The sequence below is a fragment of the Meles meles genome, chromosome 7 (genome assembly GCF_922984935.1).
Source record: "Meles meles chromosome 7, mMelMel3.1 paternal haplotype, whole genome shotgun sequence".
Classification (NCBI taxonomy): domain Eukaryota; kingdom Metazoa; phylum Chordata; class Mammalia; order Carnivora; family Mustelidae; genus Meles; species Meles meles.
The window spans coordinates 56485767-56504946 of record NC_060072.1 but is presented as its reverse complement, the minus strand read 5'-3'; the positions used below and the strand labels follow the sequence as shown (position 1 = coordinate 56504946).

Genomic DNA, 19180 nt, shown 5'->3' with positions numbered 1-19180 from the left:
TCACTGGAAATCCTGCTTCTCCTTCTCTCTCTGCCTACAGCTCTGCCTACTTGTGCTCTCTATCTCTCTGTCAAATAAATAAACAAAATCTTAAAAAAAAAAAAAGAATTTCATTTTAAAAGGGGCACCTGGGGGGTGCCTGGGGGGCTCAGTGGGTTAAAGCCTCTGCCTTCAACTCAGGTCATGATCCCAGGGTCCTGGAATTGAGCCCCGCATTGGGCTCTCTGCTCAGCAGGGAGCCTGCTTCCCTTCCTGTCTCTCTCTGCCTGCCTCTCTGCCTACTGTGATCTCTGTCAAATAAATAAATAAATAAATAAAATCTTTAAAAAAAATAAATAAAAGGGGCACCTGGGTGCCTCAGTGGGTTAAGCTTTTCCCTTTGGCTCGGGTCATGATCTCAGGGTCCTGGGATCGAGCCCCTCATCTGGCTCTCTGCTCAGCAGGGAGCCTTCTTACCCCCCACCCTGCCTTCCTCTCTGCCTACTTGTGATCTCTCTTTCTTTGTCAAATAAATAAATAAAATCTTTTTTAAAAAATCTCTTCATTTGAACCATCTGGGGTGAGTTCTTTTTCCTCCCAGGACGTACTTTTTTTTTTTTTTTAAGATTTTATTTGTTTATCTGACAGACAGAGATCACAAGTAGGCAGAGAGGCAGGCAGAGAGAGAGGAAGGGAAGCAGGCACCCTACTGAGCAGAGAGCCCAATGCGGGGCTCAATCCCAGGACCCTGGGATCATGACCTGAGTTGAAGGCAGAGGCTTTAACCCACTGAGCCACCCAGGCGCCCAGGACCTTCTTATATTCAGTATTTTTGTCCAAGGTGATATATGTAGCTGTCACTCAATTTATGGACAGGTCATGATTTACTTACCCATTCCTTTACTGATGGCCATTTTTCATATCTTCAGTTGAATTGTTTATTACAAATCGTGGTACAGTGACTATTCTTGTGTGTGGTCATGTGTGTGTTTGTGTACAGGTGAGTATTTCTGTAGGAGAGATTCCTAAAAGTGAAACTGCTGGAACAAAAGACATACATATTTTGAATTTGATAAATATTTTCTCTCCCTCCTGGGCAGAAAGTCAAAGTCAACAGCTTCCTTTCCCTGGAACGTATGTACAATGAGCAACAAACAAGCTATAGCGACAATAAACAAAAAAGGAAGGCCCCAGTAAAACATGCCTGTTTAGACCATTAATCCAAAAGAAATCATGAATATTTTTAAACCTAAAAATAAAGTAAGTCTTTATAAAGGAGTTTCTGAATCCTACAGCTATTCAGACAATGTAATCCTTCAATCAGCTTTATTTCAAGGAAAGAGAACAATTTCTGACTGTTTGAACTAATCTGACCAGAAAAAGTTCCAAGAGTCCCTAAGTGTATTAGATTAAGCACATGATTAAGAATAAAATCCAAAGAACATTCTGATGGTAAGTTGCAGAGGACATTCACATCCTGCACAACTTCTGTTTGGGGCCCAGACCCCAAGATGTCTGCTATCATGTTCTAGGTTTAAGCTTACAAGTTTTAATAGCTCAGAAGCAGAAATAGATTCAAGGAGGCAAGACAGATGTCCACTGAGCATTGAATGTAGTAAATTAAAAATAATCTAAATTCCCATCATCTAGGGAAATGGTTGAACTACGTATGATATGTCCATGCTTTGGAAACTTGTGCCCTAATTTTAAAATGCACTTTGTTGCTTCTGAGTGAAACTGAGCACGTTTCATATATTTGGGGTTTTTCCCTTTTCTATATCCCTTTGATGTGAATTTTCTGCTCGTATCCTTTGCCCACGTTTCTATTGGATTGCCTTTTCTCTTATCCACGTGTAGAAGGTTCACAGTGATTTGGGTACTAATTCTTGTTCTAGATATGGGAAATGTTTACTTTCATCCAATTGTCTGTCTTTTAATTATACTCATGGTGTTTGTTGTCCTGACATCGTGTGACCCAATTATCAATCTATCAATATGGCTTTTTACCTTTCTGTGTCTGCTAATAATAGACTCTTCTAGGTTTTAAGTACCCCTTCCATTAATATGTATGTATGGTAAGAAGTAGAAATTTAATATCAAAAGGAAGGCAAATTACCCCAAAACCTAGCCTAAAAGACCCAGTGAATATCTTCTTGCCTTTTGTGGACTCTGGTCAGGCCCATCTCTAGAACAGTCACTTAAACAAGGTGATAGGATAGGCTGATTGGCTGAAGTCCATCAAGTCCAATGATGCTGTCAGTCCCTCTCAGCACACTTCAGTAAGGCTGAATGAATGAGCAGTGATAGCCAAAATACACTTTGGGAAGCTGTTCCTAGTAGACAATGCAATAAAATTTGGGGGGAAAAAAAACAACAGATGTCTACTGCATGGCCTTATGACTTACTAAGTCTCCATATTTCTATTAATTTATTTGCTTGGTCCTACATCAATATCACATTGTTTAAATTACCAAGGTTTCTGACATGCTTGATAGCAGCTCATCATATCAGATAGCAAGAAAGCTCTCAAAGGGACACAGGAGGCAATGCTGGCCAAGATGAGACAATTTGGGCTTCACTAATAATTTGCAATAGATGAAACTCATCAAATATATTTAAAACTATGAGTATATAACCATTTAAAAAGCCCCAAAACTGGGGTGCCTGGGTGACTCAGTTGGTTAAGCATCTGCCTTTGGCTCAGGTCATGATCCCAGTGTCCTGCAGTTGAGCCCCGTATCGGGCTCCCCATGGAGCAAGGGAGCAGGGATCCTGCTTCTCCATCTCCCACTCCCCCTGCTGTGTTCCCTCTCTTGCTGTGTCTCTCTCTGTCAAATAAATAAATAAAATCTTAAAAAAAAAAAAGAGCCCAAAACAGAGGCACCTGGCTGACTCAGTCAGTAAAGCCCACGACTCTTTTAAACTCAGGGTCTTGAGTTCAAGCCCCACATTGAACATGGAGCCTACTTAAAACAAACAAAAACCCAAACCAAAACAACAACAACAACAAAACCTCAACTAACCACTTCACTTCTGAAGTATGGAAGAAAAATAATTCAGTATCTTGAAAGCTGATAAATTAAAGGACAGAACAAACATTTTTTTCTGCCTTTCCCATATGTGCTGAGTATAAGGAAGTTCTAGAAAAGTCAGGAGATGGTTGCCTAACTCTGCGGATGTACTAAAAAATCACTTAATCCCACCCTTCAAATACATGAACTGCATGGTATGTGAATTATATCTCAATAAAGTCATTCAAAAAAGAAAGGTTACCTGTGGGGGAAGACAGGGGTTGAGATGGGGCTGGGACACATAAAAGAATTTCTGGGGTGGCTGACAAGGTTCTATTTCTTGACTCGGGTGATGGTTACAAAGATGTTCTCTTTATAGTGATTTGTTTTGTGTCATTTTCTAATCTGTTTTGTTTTTCAGTAAAAAGTTAAGTAAAACAAATCATTTATGTTTAGAGTGTGGATGAGAAGAGGGAGTGTAGAGTGAGGTCTTCAGTGGGCTTCTCTAAGCCCTGGGCCTGCTTCCTTGACTGATATCAGTGCAGGATTGGCTCCAGCTGAAGGTTGTCGGGTGTTCTGGGAAGAAGGGTGACGTCTGCTGTGGTTCGGTGGACCGACAACCACCACAAGATGATCTGTGGTAAACGTGTGCGCCACAAAAGGACCATGGACTGCCTCAGAACTGGGCTTCAGGGCTTCCTTGGAGAATCTTCCAACTGTGGTCTTGTTGCCTGAAAACATAAATCTCGGTTCTAGTCTCTGAGGTTTTTTTGGAGATGATGGTGTGAGCAACAATTATTGGAAGATTTCATAGTTTTCTTGCCTGGGAGAAGTTTTTACTCAGCTAAAAAGCAACTGTAGAAAGGACAAGTATGGCGGGCATCTGGCTGGCTCAGCTGGAAGACTGCATGACTATTGCCCTCAGGGTTGAGTTTGAGCCCCAGGTTGGGTGTAGAGTTCACTTAAAAAAAAAAAAAAAAAAAAAAACTTTAAAAAGGTACAAGTGGTGTATTATTCCACTTCTATAAGGTAGGTAGACTACGCAAATTTACAGAAAGAGAAAGTGGAAGAGTGGTTACCAGGGGTTGGGAGGAGAGGGAAATAGGGAGTTTTTGCCTCAGAGAGGCAGAGCTTCCATTTGGGATGATGTAAAAGTTCTAGAAATCAGTGGTGGTGATGGTTGCACAGCATTGTTAAAGTATTTAATGCTGCTGAACTGCACACTTAAAAATGATTCAAATGGGGCGCCTGGGTGGCTCAGTGGGTTTAGCCTCTGCCTTCAATTCAGGTCATGATCCCAGGGTCCTGGGATCGAGCCCCGCATTGGGCTCTCTGCTCAGCGGGGAGCCTGCTTCCTCCTCTCTCTCTGCCTGCCTCTCTGCCTACTTGAGATCTCTGTCTGTCAAATAAATAAATAAAATCTTTTAAAAAAATGATTCAAATGGTAAATTGTAGGTGTATTTTACAGATAAAAACAAATACCAAAAAACAAAACAGAAAGCAATTGCAGAGGCAGGAGGGAAGCTCACTCTACAACTTAAACTAAATGGAGGAAAATGTAAAACTTTTGAAGAGATTAGCCATATTAAGAAATTCAGATGGTGTGGAGTTATCCTCACAAGATGCCCACCTTTATAAAGAGCCATGGGGAGCAGCAAATCTGGAGGCTTCTTATGAAGAGCCACACGGGTCCAGTTCTGGATCCTGTGGTGAAGCAGATTTTATGGAAAAGAACGGATAAAGAGAAATCTGAGAAATTGGGTGCTGGTATCACAGGGAGGATAAAAGCACCAAAACATAAATCAAACTCCCTGCAACCACTCAAGACTTTTCCCTCTGGCAGAGTCATCTCCAATACAGTTCTGAACTACAGGGACAGTTTCATCTGAGAACAGATCTTTTCATGTCTCTCCAGTCAGTCTCTCCTTTGTTCACAGACTTTGTTCTTCTGCACTATAGTAGGATTCTCCAGAGAAACAAAACCAGTAAGATATATATGGAGAGAAAGATTTATTTGGAAGAATTGGCTCACAAAATTGTGGGGCAGGCAAGTCTGAACTTGGTGGAGCAGGCTGGCTGGCGAGAAATTCAGGGAAAAGTTGACTTGCAATTTTGAGTGCAAAATCGACAGGCTGGAAAGTCAGGCTGGAGTAGACAGTGAAATCTGGAGGCAGATTTGCCTCTGAAAAACCTCAGTATTTGCTTTTAAGGCCTTCAACTGATTGGACCAGGCCCACTCATATGATGGAGAGTAATCTGTTTCACTCAAAATCTATTGATATAAAGGTAAATCACATCTGAGAAAACAAACTTCGGGGTAGCTGGGTGGTTCAGTCAGTTAAGCATCTGTCTTCAGCTCAGGTCATGATTCCTGGACAAGCCCCACTTCTGGCTCCCTGCTCAGTGGGAGACTACTTCTCCCTCTCCGCTCTCCCTGCTTGTGCTCTCTCTCTCTCTTGCTCAAATAAATAAATAAAATCTTTTTTTTAAATTAAAAAATAAAAAAACAACCTCCATAGCAACATCTAGACTGGTGGTTGACTAAACAACTGGGCACCATGCCTAGCAAACTGACAACAGAATTCATTATCACATGCCTCATTCGCTAATTCACAGCCCTCCATTGCCAGTGTGTCCAGGGGACCTCTTCTCCCTTCCGTATGTCCAGAAAGCCTGTATGGACCCTCTTAAAATCCTTTCTACCAATCCTTTTTTCCCTAGCCTACCACAACCTTCAGAAGCAATGAGAAATACCCATTCACCAAAACATTTGCCTCGTTTTATTCTCTTGTGTACTATTTCACTCCACCATCCCTGTATCTTGATGTGGTGGGTTCTCTTCAGGGTTGATTCAGCTTTCAATCACACCTACTGCTGAACTTTTTATTTTTTTCTTTTTTTTTTTAAGAGAAAATGAGATAAAAGGGGGAGGGGCAGGGGGAGAGGGAGAGAGAATCTCAAGCAGGCTCATGCCCAATGTGGCGCCCAACGCAAGGCTCAGTCTCACGACCTTGAGATCATAACCTGAACCAAAATCAAGAGTCACATGCTTAAGTGACTGAGCCACCCAAGCGCCCCTGAACTAGAGACTTTAAAAAAAAAAAAGTCTCTGTTCAAAATTCATTTTGAATTGTTGTTCATTTTTAGTTTAGGAAATTACTATTATTTAAATGATTACATTTTTACTCAAATGAAAGATTTACTGAATTCTGATTCTTATGATAGGGTTTCAGATAAAGTTGACTTAAACATTTTTTAAAGGTTTTGGTTTGCTGTTGTTTTCTCAGTTCCCAGTACAGTGCCTGGTAGGTAATAGGAGCTCATTAAACACTTGTTAAATGAATCTGTTGATGTGGTAAACTAGTTAACAATTTTAATTTAGATGATTCTTACATTCTATGGTAAATTTTAATTAGTCATAATGCATTATTCTTTCAGAACACATCTAAATTAGATTCGCTTGTTGAGTGAGTGATTGATTCTTCTATGCTCCTATATGGGACTGGGTTTGTTTCTTCTCGTGTTGTCCTTGTCATCAGGATTATAAAATGAGTCACATAGCTTTCCATTTGATTCTGTGCTCTGAAAAGGCCTGGATAGGATGTGAATTATTTGTTCTTTGCCTGGGAGAATTCATTGTAAAACACAGACCGCGTTTAGACCATGCACCTCTTTGGTGGGTATTCCTTTGACAGTCATTTCAATTTCTTTTGTGGTTGTTGGTGTATTTTGGATTTTTTACTTATTGTGGATTCAATTTTTGACATTTAGGTTATCTGCAATAATTGTCCATCTCATTAAATATATTGGCACACAAATTACACATGGTATTCTCTAATAACTCTGAAAAATCTCTATTCTCTATGTCTCTTTCTATCCCAAAGTCAAGTTTATCTTCTCTTTTTTGATTAAACTTTCTAAAAGTTTATCTAATTGCTTGTTCCCCACCCCCCAAAAAACCTAACTTCATTTTCTATTTTCATTAATTTTAGGGTTGCCAGAGTTAGCAAATAAAAATGTAAGATGGAGGCCTCTGGCTGGCTCAGTTGTTGAAACATGTGACTTGAAATTCGGGGCTGTAAATTCGAGTCCCAGGTTGGGTGTAGGGATTACTTAAAAAACAAACAAACAAAAAAAAAACTTGAAAAAAGTTTCCCATTTTATCTACAGTATTTCCTTTCTTTTACTCTCTTTTGGTTTGTTACTTTTCTAGCTTCTTGGGTTAATAGCCTAGGCACTTAATTTTCTTTCTTGTTTTCTAAAAAAGTACATTTAAAATTACAGATTTCCAGGGCATCTGGCTGGCTCAGTTTGGTGGTGGAGAATGCAACTCTTGATCATGAGTTTGAGACCCATGCTGGGTGGAAAGACAACTTAAAATAAATAATTAAATTTAAAATTAATTAATTAAACTACAGATTTCCTTCTTTGGTTCCATTCCATGGGTCTTAATGTATAGTATTCTTTTTTGTTCCATTCTAAATAATGTTACTTCTATTTGGACTTTCCCTTTAATCCAAGAGTTATTGGAATGTCTCTTTGTATTCTTAATTTCTAAGTGTATAGATTTGAGGGTGGTTCTTTTTATCCTCAGTTTCTAATTTTATTACATTGTAGTTACTGCATGGGGCCTGAAATTTATTGAGCTTTTCTTTATGGTCAAGCATCTGCTTTCCAAATCTTTTGGTGTCATGTTACATATAGAAAATGATATTTGCACATCTCCTGGGGGCAAAAGGAATTTAGAGCCCCAGATTAGGATGCTGGTAGGAGTCAGGCTACAATCCCCAAACCTCTGGCTCCTGGTATACAGGACCCACATACTATACAGGTTGGGAAACAGGCCTACTACATGCTCAATTTTTGTACATGTTTTATGTGAATTAAAGAAAATGGTATTTCTCTACCTGTTGGATATATATACCCCACATATATGGGATTTATATGTTTCAGCATCTTTGATTAAGATTTTAATTGTCTGATTCAAATGTTCTGCAGTTACTTCTTTTGATTTGTTGTTTCCTTAGCGATGGCTTCCTCCTCTTTTTCCTGCAGTGGTAAACACTGTCCTGCGTCTGGCTTATCATTCCATGCATTTTGTTAGGTTTTATCTGCTATGTATGTATCCTGAATCAATACATGGTATTTTTTTGGTTGTTTCCAATTTTATATAAATTGTATCTTACTGAATATATTTTCTTTTGACAATTTGCTTTTTTCATACAACATCATATTGGTGAAAGTCATTCCCATGCTGAATGTGAAGCTTAAGCTTAATCATAATCTCATCAGATTGATTTATGGTAATCTTTTTATAAACAGAATCCAAGTTAATTGACTCTCTCTGCTTGACTTATTTCACTCAGCATGATCTCCTCCAGTCCCATCCAAGTTGATGCAAAAGTTGGGTATTCATCCTTTCTGATGGCTATGTAATATTCTAGTGTGTATATGGACCACATCTTCTTTTTCATTTGCCTGTTGAAGGGCACCTTAGCTCTTTCCACATTTTGGTTATTGTGGACATTGTTGCTATGAACATTGGGTTGCATATAGCCCTTCTTTTCACTTATTTGTGGAACATTAAGAATAGCATGGAGGACATTAGGAGAAGAAAGGGGAAAATGAACGGGGAGAAATCAGAGAGGGAGATGAACCATGAGAGACTATGGACTCCGGGAAACAAACTGAGGGTTTCAGAAGGGAGGGGGTGGGGGATGGGTGAGCCAGGTGGTGGGTATTAAGGAGGGCACGGATTGCATGGAGCACTGGGTGTTATACACAAACAATGAATCACAGAACACTACATCAAAAACTAATGATGTATTGTATTGGGACTAACATAACACAATTAAAAAGAGAGACAGAGAAAGAAAAGAACCCAAGTTGGGGCGCCTGGGTGGCTTAGTGGTTTAAGCCTCTGCCTTCAGCTCAGGTCATGATCTCAGGGTCCTGGGATCGAGCCCCGCATCGGGCTCTCTGCTCGGTGGGGAGCCTGTTTCTCCCTCTCTCTCTGCCTGCCTCTCTGCCTACTTGTGACCTCTCTCTCTGTCAAATAAATAAATAAAATATTAAAAAAAAAAAAGAACCCAAGTTAACTACCCATTTTTCTAATACATTTTCTAATGCATGCTTCCAATTTTTCTATTTTAACAATAGAATTTTCTATTTTAACAATTGCTCTGAACATTCTCTTCCGAGTCTTGTTGACTTCCTGTGGCAAGACTTTCTCTTGAGTGAATGTCTCAGAGTGGAATCCTAGGGCTACGTTATGTGCATTTGTAACTATTCCAGACATGACCAAATTGTTTTCCGAAGTGGACAAACCAGTTACCTTCCCTTAGTGGTACAGAGTAGGTCCTATGGCTCTATGCCTTCAACAATTGGTATCATACTTATATTTTTGCCGAGCTGGCTTAAAAATTGCATCTCGTTATTGTTTTTATTTGCATTTTATGAATCTTAATATAAGGTTCACCATCCTACTTGTCTTTTGATTTTCCTTTTAAATACAGTGCTGTTGATGAGAGATCTGATGTTGGTTTGAGTCTCCCTCCTTTGCAGGCGTTCTATTTGTTTTGTCTGGAAGATTTTAAGGCTTCTTTCCCTATCTCTTTTATTCATAAATTTCATACTATTTGTAGGCAAATAGTATTGCCTATTAGTAGGCAATCAAGCCTTCTTTGAGGACTTATTTAAATGCTCTGCCTCTCTTCCCTACTCTATATTCTTTCTTTTTTTTTTTTAAGATTTATTTATTTATTTGAGAGAAGGGGAGAGAGAGAGAGAGAGCAGGAGGAAAGGGCAGAGGAAGAGAGAGTATCCCAAACCAGACTCCCCAGTGAGCACTGAGCCCGGTGCAGAGCTCTATCCCAGGACCCTGAGATCATGATCTGAGCCGAAATCAAAAGTCAGCCACTTAACCAACTGAGCCACCCAGGTGCCCCTGGAACTCTTATTAGATAAAAATTAGAAGTCTGGATCTTTCACTTATCTTAATTATAGAGAATTTCATAGCTCTGTTTTCCAGATTGTTGATTTGTTTTTCAGCAAACTTGATTTAGCCCTTTTATTATTTCAACAGGTTCCATAAACTCCAGTTTATTTACACTAAAGTGTATGAAACCTTCACATTTCTTTCACAACACAAATCATAACCTATTGTAAAGCCCTAATCCTCTTGCTCTACTAACTCCATTTTCTCAGAAATTGTGACCATCTGTTATTGCCTTTCTTCCATCTCTTTCACAGTGGCCTTCTTTCAAGTTTGGCATTCTTCATTTTTTGCTCATCTCTATAGAAGACATCCCCTGTTAGACCTACATTCTATCACTTATCTTAGCCTGTTTTGAGGAAGGATAGAAGATATCACTGGTTATACCTTGGTAGATAGTGTTCTGGTGCAGGTTCTCCTCATTCTTCCCAGATACCACTAGACCCTGAAGGTGGGGTCTTTCCTTACTTTCTTACTCTCACCCTCCTCGCCATTTTCCTTCCCATGGGCGAGAGACACTGCCATGACTATCGTCTAGCTGAAGGGGTGGTGAGGAAGGATCAAACCATCTAGATATTCCTGCTCTGGTATACCTGAATTGGTCATTTTATTTGAACTTTGAACATTTCCCTGCGGCTAGCATCTATCCCTTTGGGGCAATGAGCATTCAGGGTGTCTTTCCTATATTTTACAGCAAAAAAATCACTGTTCTAGTTTTAGCTATGGTAAACTTTCTTCACCTGGTCCTATGACATGCATACACTTTTGTCATAATTGCTGGTCCCTGGAAATTTTCCCCTCTTGTTTCCCATGCAGTTTGATTTTCTTCATCTATCTTTTCCATTCCTTACAGAATTTGGAGCTGGAAGAGAACGTTGCACCATTTTTGTTCAATCCATTATCTTTGAGTTCACCCTTTTACCATGCTTGAATTATACACGAGAGAAATAATTCAAGAAACAGTCAATAGGAACCAAAATATCACCTTTCCTGATAAAAAGTCACTGGAGAATGTGGTTTAGCACAAAAGGCAAATGAGCCTCCTAATACTGAACCACACAATTGTACAGATATAACCAGTCAAACCCAACAGCCCCAAGTGCACCTGTGTAGCCCTGCCCTGGAAGAGGCAAATGTTGTGCTTTGTTGGGCTGACTGGCTCCCAGAGAGGAAGAAGAATGAAACCAAGCCAATCGTGTCCGATTTATTATTCCAGATTCACCCATCAGATTACATCACCTTCTCCAAGGACACAAAAGATCTACTAAGTCAGGTTCCCTCAAGTATGGAAGGTGTATTCATTTCCTGTGGCCACTGCAACAAATTACAATGTGGTTACTTAAAACAACACAACTTCACTCTCTAGTAGTTCTGGAGGTCGGAAGTCCAAAATCCATTTCACTGAAGTAAAGTCAAGGTGCTGGCAGGTTTTGTTGTTGTTGTTGTTATTGTTGGGTTTTTTGTCATTTGTGGCTGCCTGTGCTTCTTTGCTTGTGTCTCCTTCCTCCCTTGCCAATGATCATCAGTCGCATCTCTGGTTGTCGTCGCATCACCTTCCTCTCTAACTCTTACTCCTCTTGTGTCCCTCTTATAAGGACATTTGTGATCACATCAGGCCAACCAGATAATCCAGGATAACCTTCCCACCTCAGGATCTTAACTTACTCACATCGATAAAGTCTTTGATATATGGTAACATATTCACAGGTTCTGGGGATTAGGACATGGACATGTTTGGGGAACCACTCAGCCTATGACAGTAGGTAATATCCAAAGTTGGGAGAATTATTCTCCCACTAATAGTCCCTTGATTGTTTTGTTCTCTTAAACCACTGGTGTAGACATTAAATCTCTGTCAACCAGAGGTGTACCTGACATCCTTAAGAGAGGATCCGAGCAGCCTATCAGAACAGTCTTGCTCCATCTTCAAGAGGCTACCCTTCCCTCTTACACCCGCCAACTTGGTGCCCTCCCAGGAGCAGTGATGGGGAAGAGATTTCACTCACAAAAGTTTCCAAAATAGTTCCCTATAATGCATTAATTAAATAGTTCAATGCCATTTTGTATCCAAGGTTGAAATTTTCATTTTTCTATCACCCATTTTTATCATGCCTGTCCATGTTGTCAGCAGAGGAAATCAGAGGATCAGGATGGAGATTATATGACAAAACTACACAATTCCAATATTAATATGCACAACAAAAGCTCAATAACAAAATGCCAATAATGTTGAGGGGGAAAGATTTGTTAACTTTAACCTCTTCTCTTCCTTTGATCAAATGGTTAGGGAGAAATTAAGGTCCAAGGAATGAAATCCAAATCATGAGACATGAAGTTCAAAGAAAGTAAGGTTCAAAATAAAATTATCTTGTTTTTGTGGGTTAAAATTCAAAAAAAATTAAGGTCTAAAATTCATCTTCCCCAATTTTTTATTCTGCTCTGTCTCAGTTGGAGGGGATTTCAATGTCTGGGTTGAGTCAGGGATCTTTAGTAACTAACTACAGCTTAAGCCAGATCTCACTGGAATGGCGGCAGCTCCTACCAGACCCCCAAATTAGAAAGCAACAGTTACACCAGCAAGTCTGTAATGTGCTCTTTCCTAGAGTCTATAGATTTAATAGAAGATGCAAAATGATCATATGGCACCAGCTCTACACACACCATAGCCAGAAAAGACAGTTTTTTCACAAGTATCTCAAGCAAAATAGCCAGCATCCGTATTTTGGGTTGCCAAAGACTATTGCAAATATAGCAGCCTCACCAAGAAGCCAGTTGATTGAGACCAAGAATCCAGAACCTGTGCACTGTGAATTAAAACCCAGTTAGGAGAAATCTACTAGCTACAGGTTAATTTCGGCACAATGGCACCTTGCACATACCATGACCAGGACGCCCCGCCTCTGGGAAGGCATTGAGGGGGGGTGCCTTCTTGCAAAGGCAGAAATGTGCAGTAGCAACACCTTCAGTCATTCGACCTTATTTGTGGAGCTGTTCTTTCCCACCCAGCTGGTCAGAACCTTTTCATTTCCATGGCCATTTTGACCTTTAGGTGCCTGTGCCATAGCGTTGCAATGAAGGTGAATTCTGTCCAGTAACAGAGCTCCCACGATAACCAGGAAGCATTTTTCTTCTTGTGCTACAGGGCTTTTTCCACCACCCCTTTCTAGTGGAATTCCTTAGGCCTAAGAAAACCATCACCTGGGGAGGATTTCTCCATCATATTTAAATAACCGGTGTCTAGCACCTTGAGGACAAGTAGAGGGAGGCGTTCTTGAGCCACATCAATGCCAACTTAGTCCATCCACTTTTGCCCTTGAAGATAGTTCAAAGCAACATAAAAGAGGAATTAAAATTAGGGCTGTTTGTTCATGTTACCCTCCCAGACCTAGTACTAGCACATTGAAAACTCGTCTCTCACCCGTGCTCTCTGGTCCAAAGAGAACCCAGCTGCCCCCACTGTTTAAAAAGAGCAAATACTTTTCTACTTCTTTAATATCTAAAAGGGCAGTATATGAAAAGACTTTCCTCTCTCCCTATAATTGAATCCTTGCCTCGGCTTGAACTGCTTATTAAGGCCTCTTCAGCTTGCTGGCCTCTGCTAAGTCCTTCTCTATGGCCTCTGTGCCCTTGCCAAGGCCCTCTTAGAGATTCAGAGTGGCTTTTCCAAGGCCTTTTTTCCCAGGCCCCCACTGTTGAGAGCCAAGTGCACCACCATGAAAACCTACCTGGCTCAATACAAGCCTATACACACTGCCAAGATCGAAATGTCCTGCATGCACACTAGGGAGCAAGACCGCAGGGCCAAGGCCAAACCCTTGCCACTCCAGAGGCCTCCATCACTCCCCGGGTATTCACGGGCTTCTCCCTAATTGTGCACCTTATTTCTTACACGTCCACTTTCTGGCCAGCATACGACCAGCTGGAACTGAAGCAGAACCCAATAAATAGCACCCTGTCTCCTTTTCTGAGTTTAAAACAAATGAAGAATTAAGATAAAGGCACGGACGAAGAAGGCCCAAGTATTACTTAGTTCCTGATAAAGCTGGGTTGAGTCAGAAGAGCTTCCCAACACCCAGCTGGAGTGAGAGCCAGCAGGTCTCGTCCAAAGGGGACTTGCCTCCCTGTGGGTGGGGGCGTCAGACTGCCCTGAGAGCAGACCTCGTGCTCGCTCAATTCCAAGGAGGAGAGTGGATGCAAATGAACTGGGCATTGCTGCTTTATTTTCCCCAAATTTGCCAATTAAATCATGCCCTTTTTCAGTTTGGCGCTGAGTTTAAGAAAGGGTAGAAAAAAATCTAAAACAACTGCCTTCACTTGGAAGGGCAATTTCTGCTTGATTTTTTTTTTTTTTAACTAATAAAAATATCATATGTATTATTGAGTAATTACACACTTTTTTTTTTTTTAAACCAAAATCATCGAAGCTCCCACCAGGTAGGACTGTGTGCTAGGGTTATAATCTGGAATTTTTTTTTAAGATTTATTTATTTATTTTGGGGGGAGGGGCAAGGGAGAGAGAAAAACCAAGCAGACTCCTTGCTTAGCGGGGAGCTCAATGTTGGGCTCGATCCCACAATCCTGAGATCAGACCTGAGCTGAAACCAAGAGTTGGACACTTAACCAACTGGGCCACCCAGGCACCCCATAATCTGGAATTCTAAAGATAAGATTTCTGGGGTATTATCAATTAGCATTAGGGAATGTCTCCCCAGTAGTTTTTCAAATCTTTATGAAAATACATCAGTTCATACATTTATTAGCTTTGCACTTTAAAACATGATTCATTGGGACATCTGGGTGACTCAGTTGGTTAAACGTTCAACTCTTGATTTTGGCTCAGGTTTCAGGGTCACAAGATGGAACCCCAAGTCAGGCTCTGTGCTAGGCATGGAGCCTGCTTATGATTTTCTCTCTCTCTCTCCCTCTCTCTTAAAAACAAAAACAAAAGCAAAAAAAAACCACGATACAATTTGGAGCAAGATATAAATAAAAGCTTTTCTCAGTTTCAGGGACAAATGCTTCCAGCCTTCTCAGATTCCCTACACTTCCTCTTCTGGTCTTTTGGGCAGTCAGTGCCCCACCCATGCAAGTCACCCCACTTCCAGACTGCAGTGAAATGGCCAAGCCGCAAGGTGTGAACTTGATTTTCTGAGGGGGGTGGTCACAGAGTGGCCAGACCACACACCCCCAGTGAGTTCAGGAGGGTTAGCTTCCTGTAGGGGGAAACCTTGGCCAAAGGAAATGGAGACAGGAGGGGGCAGGCAGGTAAACGCCCTCATGTCTCTCTTTCTTGGACTGCTCTGAGGACTGCTCTGAGGTGTAGCTTCTTCCTGCAGGCTTTCTGAAGAATCCCCGAGGACTGGGAGGCCTTCCCTTGCCTCACTCTTCCCACCTAAAACTACTTGGGCTGTTTGGGGTCATCCTGCCCTTGCCTTAAGGCCAACCTCGGCACTTAACTGCCTCCAAGCTCCCACACAGCCAGCTTCTTAGGAAGGCAAAGACAACAATACCCGTACAGGTCATACAGGAAACGTTCCTTTTAAATATGCATCAAGTTTCTCTTTCCTCAAAAGCCCTACAGCCTATAGCTCACCCATCTCTTCTGCCTCTTCAACCTTCTCATGAACTTTTCTTCCAAGGTTCACCCTCAGCCTGGGGTGGGGAGAGCAATTTGGTCTTCTCTCAGCATTTTCATCCTCTTCCCTGCCGGGCACTCTGCTTAATTCAACAAGCCCTCTAGAGTGAGCCGAGCACACAAAGCATTCAGCCTTCCTGCAGACAAGAGGGGAGGCATGGCGGGTATATCATTATGATACATTTTTTTCCCTCTGGCACACAGGCAGAAAACAAAATTCCAAGCAGGCAAGAAGCAGAGGGAAGAAAAACTTATGTCAGGGTGAAGCGAGTGTGGGGTCTAGGCAGGCACAAGTTTGTAGGGTTATCTGGTGGCGGAAAAGCAGATCAGGAACATGGATCTCCAGGCGGGGACAGACACCACATGAAACTGGGTTTACAATGAGGTCAAGTCACCCGTGCAGGGGGAGGCCGGGGGCTCGGAAAGTGTTTTCAGGAACACTGGCGTAGGCAAGAGGAGTGCAGTTTATTTTTATTTTTTTAAGATTTTATTTACTGGGTCACCTGGGTGGCTCAGTCAGTTAAGCACCTGCCTTCAGCTCGGTCCTGGGATCGATCCCCACTATCAGGCTCCCTGCTCTGTCGGGAGCCTGCTTCTCCCCCTTCTTGTGCTCTTTCTCCCACTCTCTCTCTCTCTCTTTCAAATAAATAAATAAAATATTTAAAGAGAGAGAGCACGAGCAGGGGGAAGGGCAAAGGGAAAGAGAGAAGCAGGCTCCCCGCTGAGCACAGAGCCCAGCTCAGACTTGATATATAAATATATATTATATATGTAACATATATATATTACTCATAAAAAAGAATGAAATCTTGCCATTTGAAACAACATGGGTGGATCTAGAGAGTATGATGCTAAGTGAAATAAGTCAGTCAGAGAGAGACAAATATTCATATTGGAGTTTAAGAAACAAATAAAGAAAAAAAAAGTCTAACCAAAAAACAGACTCTTAACCATAGAGAATTGATGTTTACCATAGGGGAGGTGGATGGGACAATGAGTGAAATACACGAAGGGGATTAAGGGTACACTTATTATCATGAGCGCTGAGTTATGTATAGAATTGTTGAGGGGCACCTGGGTGGCTCAGTGGGTTTAGCCTCTGCCTTCAGCTCAGGTCATGATCTCAGGGTCCTGGGATCGAGCCCCGCATCGGGCTCTCTGCTCAGCAGGGAGCCTGCTTCCCCCTCTCTCTCTGCTTGCCTCTCTGACTCCTTGTGATCTCTGTCTGTCAAAAAAATAAATAAAATCTTAAAAAAAAAAAAAGGAATTGTTGAATCACTGTATTTTACACTTGAAACTAATGTAACACTGTATGTTAACTACACTGGAATTAAAATAAAAATTTTTTAAGATAAAACACAATTTTAAAAATTATATCAAATAATAAATGATATAAAAATAACTTTGTAATAGTAAAAATGTAATGGCAAGACAGAAGAACTTTTTTTTTTTTTTTCACTAAATCCAAGTTGACTACTTTTTTGGACAGCTTAGCTAAAAAAAATATAATAAGTATCAGAAAGGCAGAAAACCTATACATCCTATATTTTTACCTTGTAATGTGATACATAACAAAAATAGCCTCTAAAATTGCTCAACTGTATGAAATTTTAAAAATTATCCCCCTTAATGTCTATGTCATTCAGAAAATTCAGATCATACTAATAAACTATTACCTAAAGGATATATGTGGGGCACCTGGGTCATTCAAATGGTTAAGCGACTGACTCTTGGTTTCAGCTCAGCTCATGATCTCAGGGCTGTGGGATCAAGCCCAATGTTGGGCTCTGCACTCAGCAGAGTCTGCTTGTCCTCTCCCTCTACCTCTGCCCCTCCCCCTGCTTGCTTGCTTTCTCTCTCTCTCAAATAAATAAATATAATCATTTTTAAAAGGATATATATATACATAGGTATAAATTCATATAGAGAATTTTAAAAGAATCTTTTGTCCATTTTTAACTGGGTGGTTTTCTCTTGAAAATTCTTAGATGTTCTGTATATAAGTCCTTTGTCAGATACGTGATTCAAAACTATTTCTCCTAGACTATGGTTTTTCTTTTCATTATCTCAATGATGATTTCACACAATAAAAGTTGTTAATTTTGATGAAGTCCAATTAACAATTTTTTTCTTTCATGGATCATGCTTTCAGTGTCATATCTAAGAAATCTCTCCCTCATCCAAGTTCACAAACATTGTCTTCTACATTTTCTTCTATAAGTTTTATAGTTTTACATTCTACAATTAGGTCTATGATCCATTGTGAGGATTTTGCATATCCATTTTTGCCTAAGGTGAAAAGTATAGGTCGAGATTCTTTTTCTTTTTTTCTTTCCTTTTTTTTTCTTTTTTCTCTTCTCTTCTTGTGTGTGTGTGTGTGCGCGCACGCGCGTGTGTGCGTGCATAAGGTTGTTATTTGTTTCAACACCATTTACTGAAAAGTTTATCCTTCCTACAATGAATTGGTTTTGTGCTTTTATTAAAAATTGGTTGAGGGGCGCCTGGGTGGCTCAGTGGATTAAGCCGCTGCCTTAGGCTCAGGTCATGATCTCAGGGTCCTGGGATCGAGCCCCGCATCAGGCTCTCTGCTCCGCGGGGAGCCTGCTTCCTCCTCTCTCTCTCTGCCTGCCTCTCTGCCTACTTGTGATCTCTCTCTGTCAAATAAATAAATAAAATCTTAAAAAAAAAAAATTGGTTGACAATAAATGGGTGTGTCTATTTCTGGACTCTGTATTCTGTTCCATTGATCTTGGTGTCTATCCTTTCAATAAATACTACCACTCTCTTGACTACTGTAGCTTTTGTGAATAGATAAATCTATTTTTTTTTCCTTAAGGATTTTATTTATTTGGCAGAGAGGGAGAAAGAGCACAAGCCAGGAAGGGAGAGGCAGAAGGAGAAGCAGACTCCCTGCTGAGCAGGGACTCCAAGGCAGGATCGTGACCTGAGTCAAAGAGAGACACTTCACTGATGAAGCCACCCAAGTGCCTCATTTTTTTTTTTAAGATTTTATATATGGGGGCATCTGGGTGGCTCAATGGGTTAAAGCCTCTGCCTTTGGCTCAGTTCATGATCCCAGGGTCCTGGGATCGAGCCCCGCATCAGGCTCTCTGCTCAGCGGGGAGCCTGCTTCCCCTTCTCTCTCTGCCTGCCACTCTGCCTACTTGTGATCTCTCTGTCAAATAAATAAAAAATAAAATCTTTAAAAAAGATCTTATAGGGGCACCTGGGTGGCTCAGTGGGTTAAGCCTCTGCCTTCGGTTCAGGTCGTGATCCCAGGGTCCTGGGATCAAGCCTCACATCCGGCTCTCTGCTCAGCGGGGAGCCTGGTTCCCCCTCTCTCTCTGCCTGCCTCTTTGCCTACTTGTGATCTCTCTCTCGCTCTGCCAAAAAAATAAATAAAAATATTTTTTAAAAAAGATTTTATGGGGCGCCTGGGTGGCTCAGTGGATTAAGCCGCTGCCTTCGAATCAGGTCATGATCTCAGGATCCTGGGATCGAGCCCCGCATGGGGCTCTCTGCTCCGCAGGGAGCCTGCTTCCTCCTCTCTCTCTGCCTGCC

At 41.1% G+C, this 19180-nt stretch overlaps 1 protein-coding gene across 6 annotated transcripts in view; it reads right to left on the bottom strand.

Annotated features, from left to right (window-relative positions):
• APOLD1 (apolipoprotein L domain containing 1) overlaps positions 1-19180 on the bottom strand; it is a 50325-nt gene that overhangs the window by 12830 nt on the left and 18315 nt on the right. Inside the window, exons 4-5 of one of the 6 annotated variants that reach the window (XR_006819634.1) lie at positions 15578-15756; positions 11175-13296 (exon numbers count right to left, since the gene is read on the bottom strand). The exons of 3 other annotated variants lie outside the window; for them this stretch is intronic. The gene's annotated coding sequence lies outside the window, so the exon portion shown is untranslated. Of the gene's footprint in view, positions 1-11174; positions 15757-19180 lie in introns of those variants that run through there. 2 more of the 6 variants (XR_006819635.1, XR_006819633.1) reach the window with 2 other exon arrangements.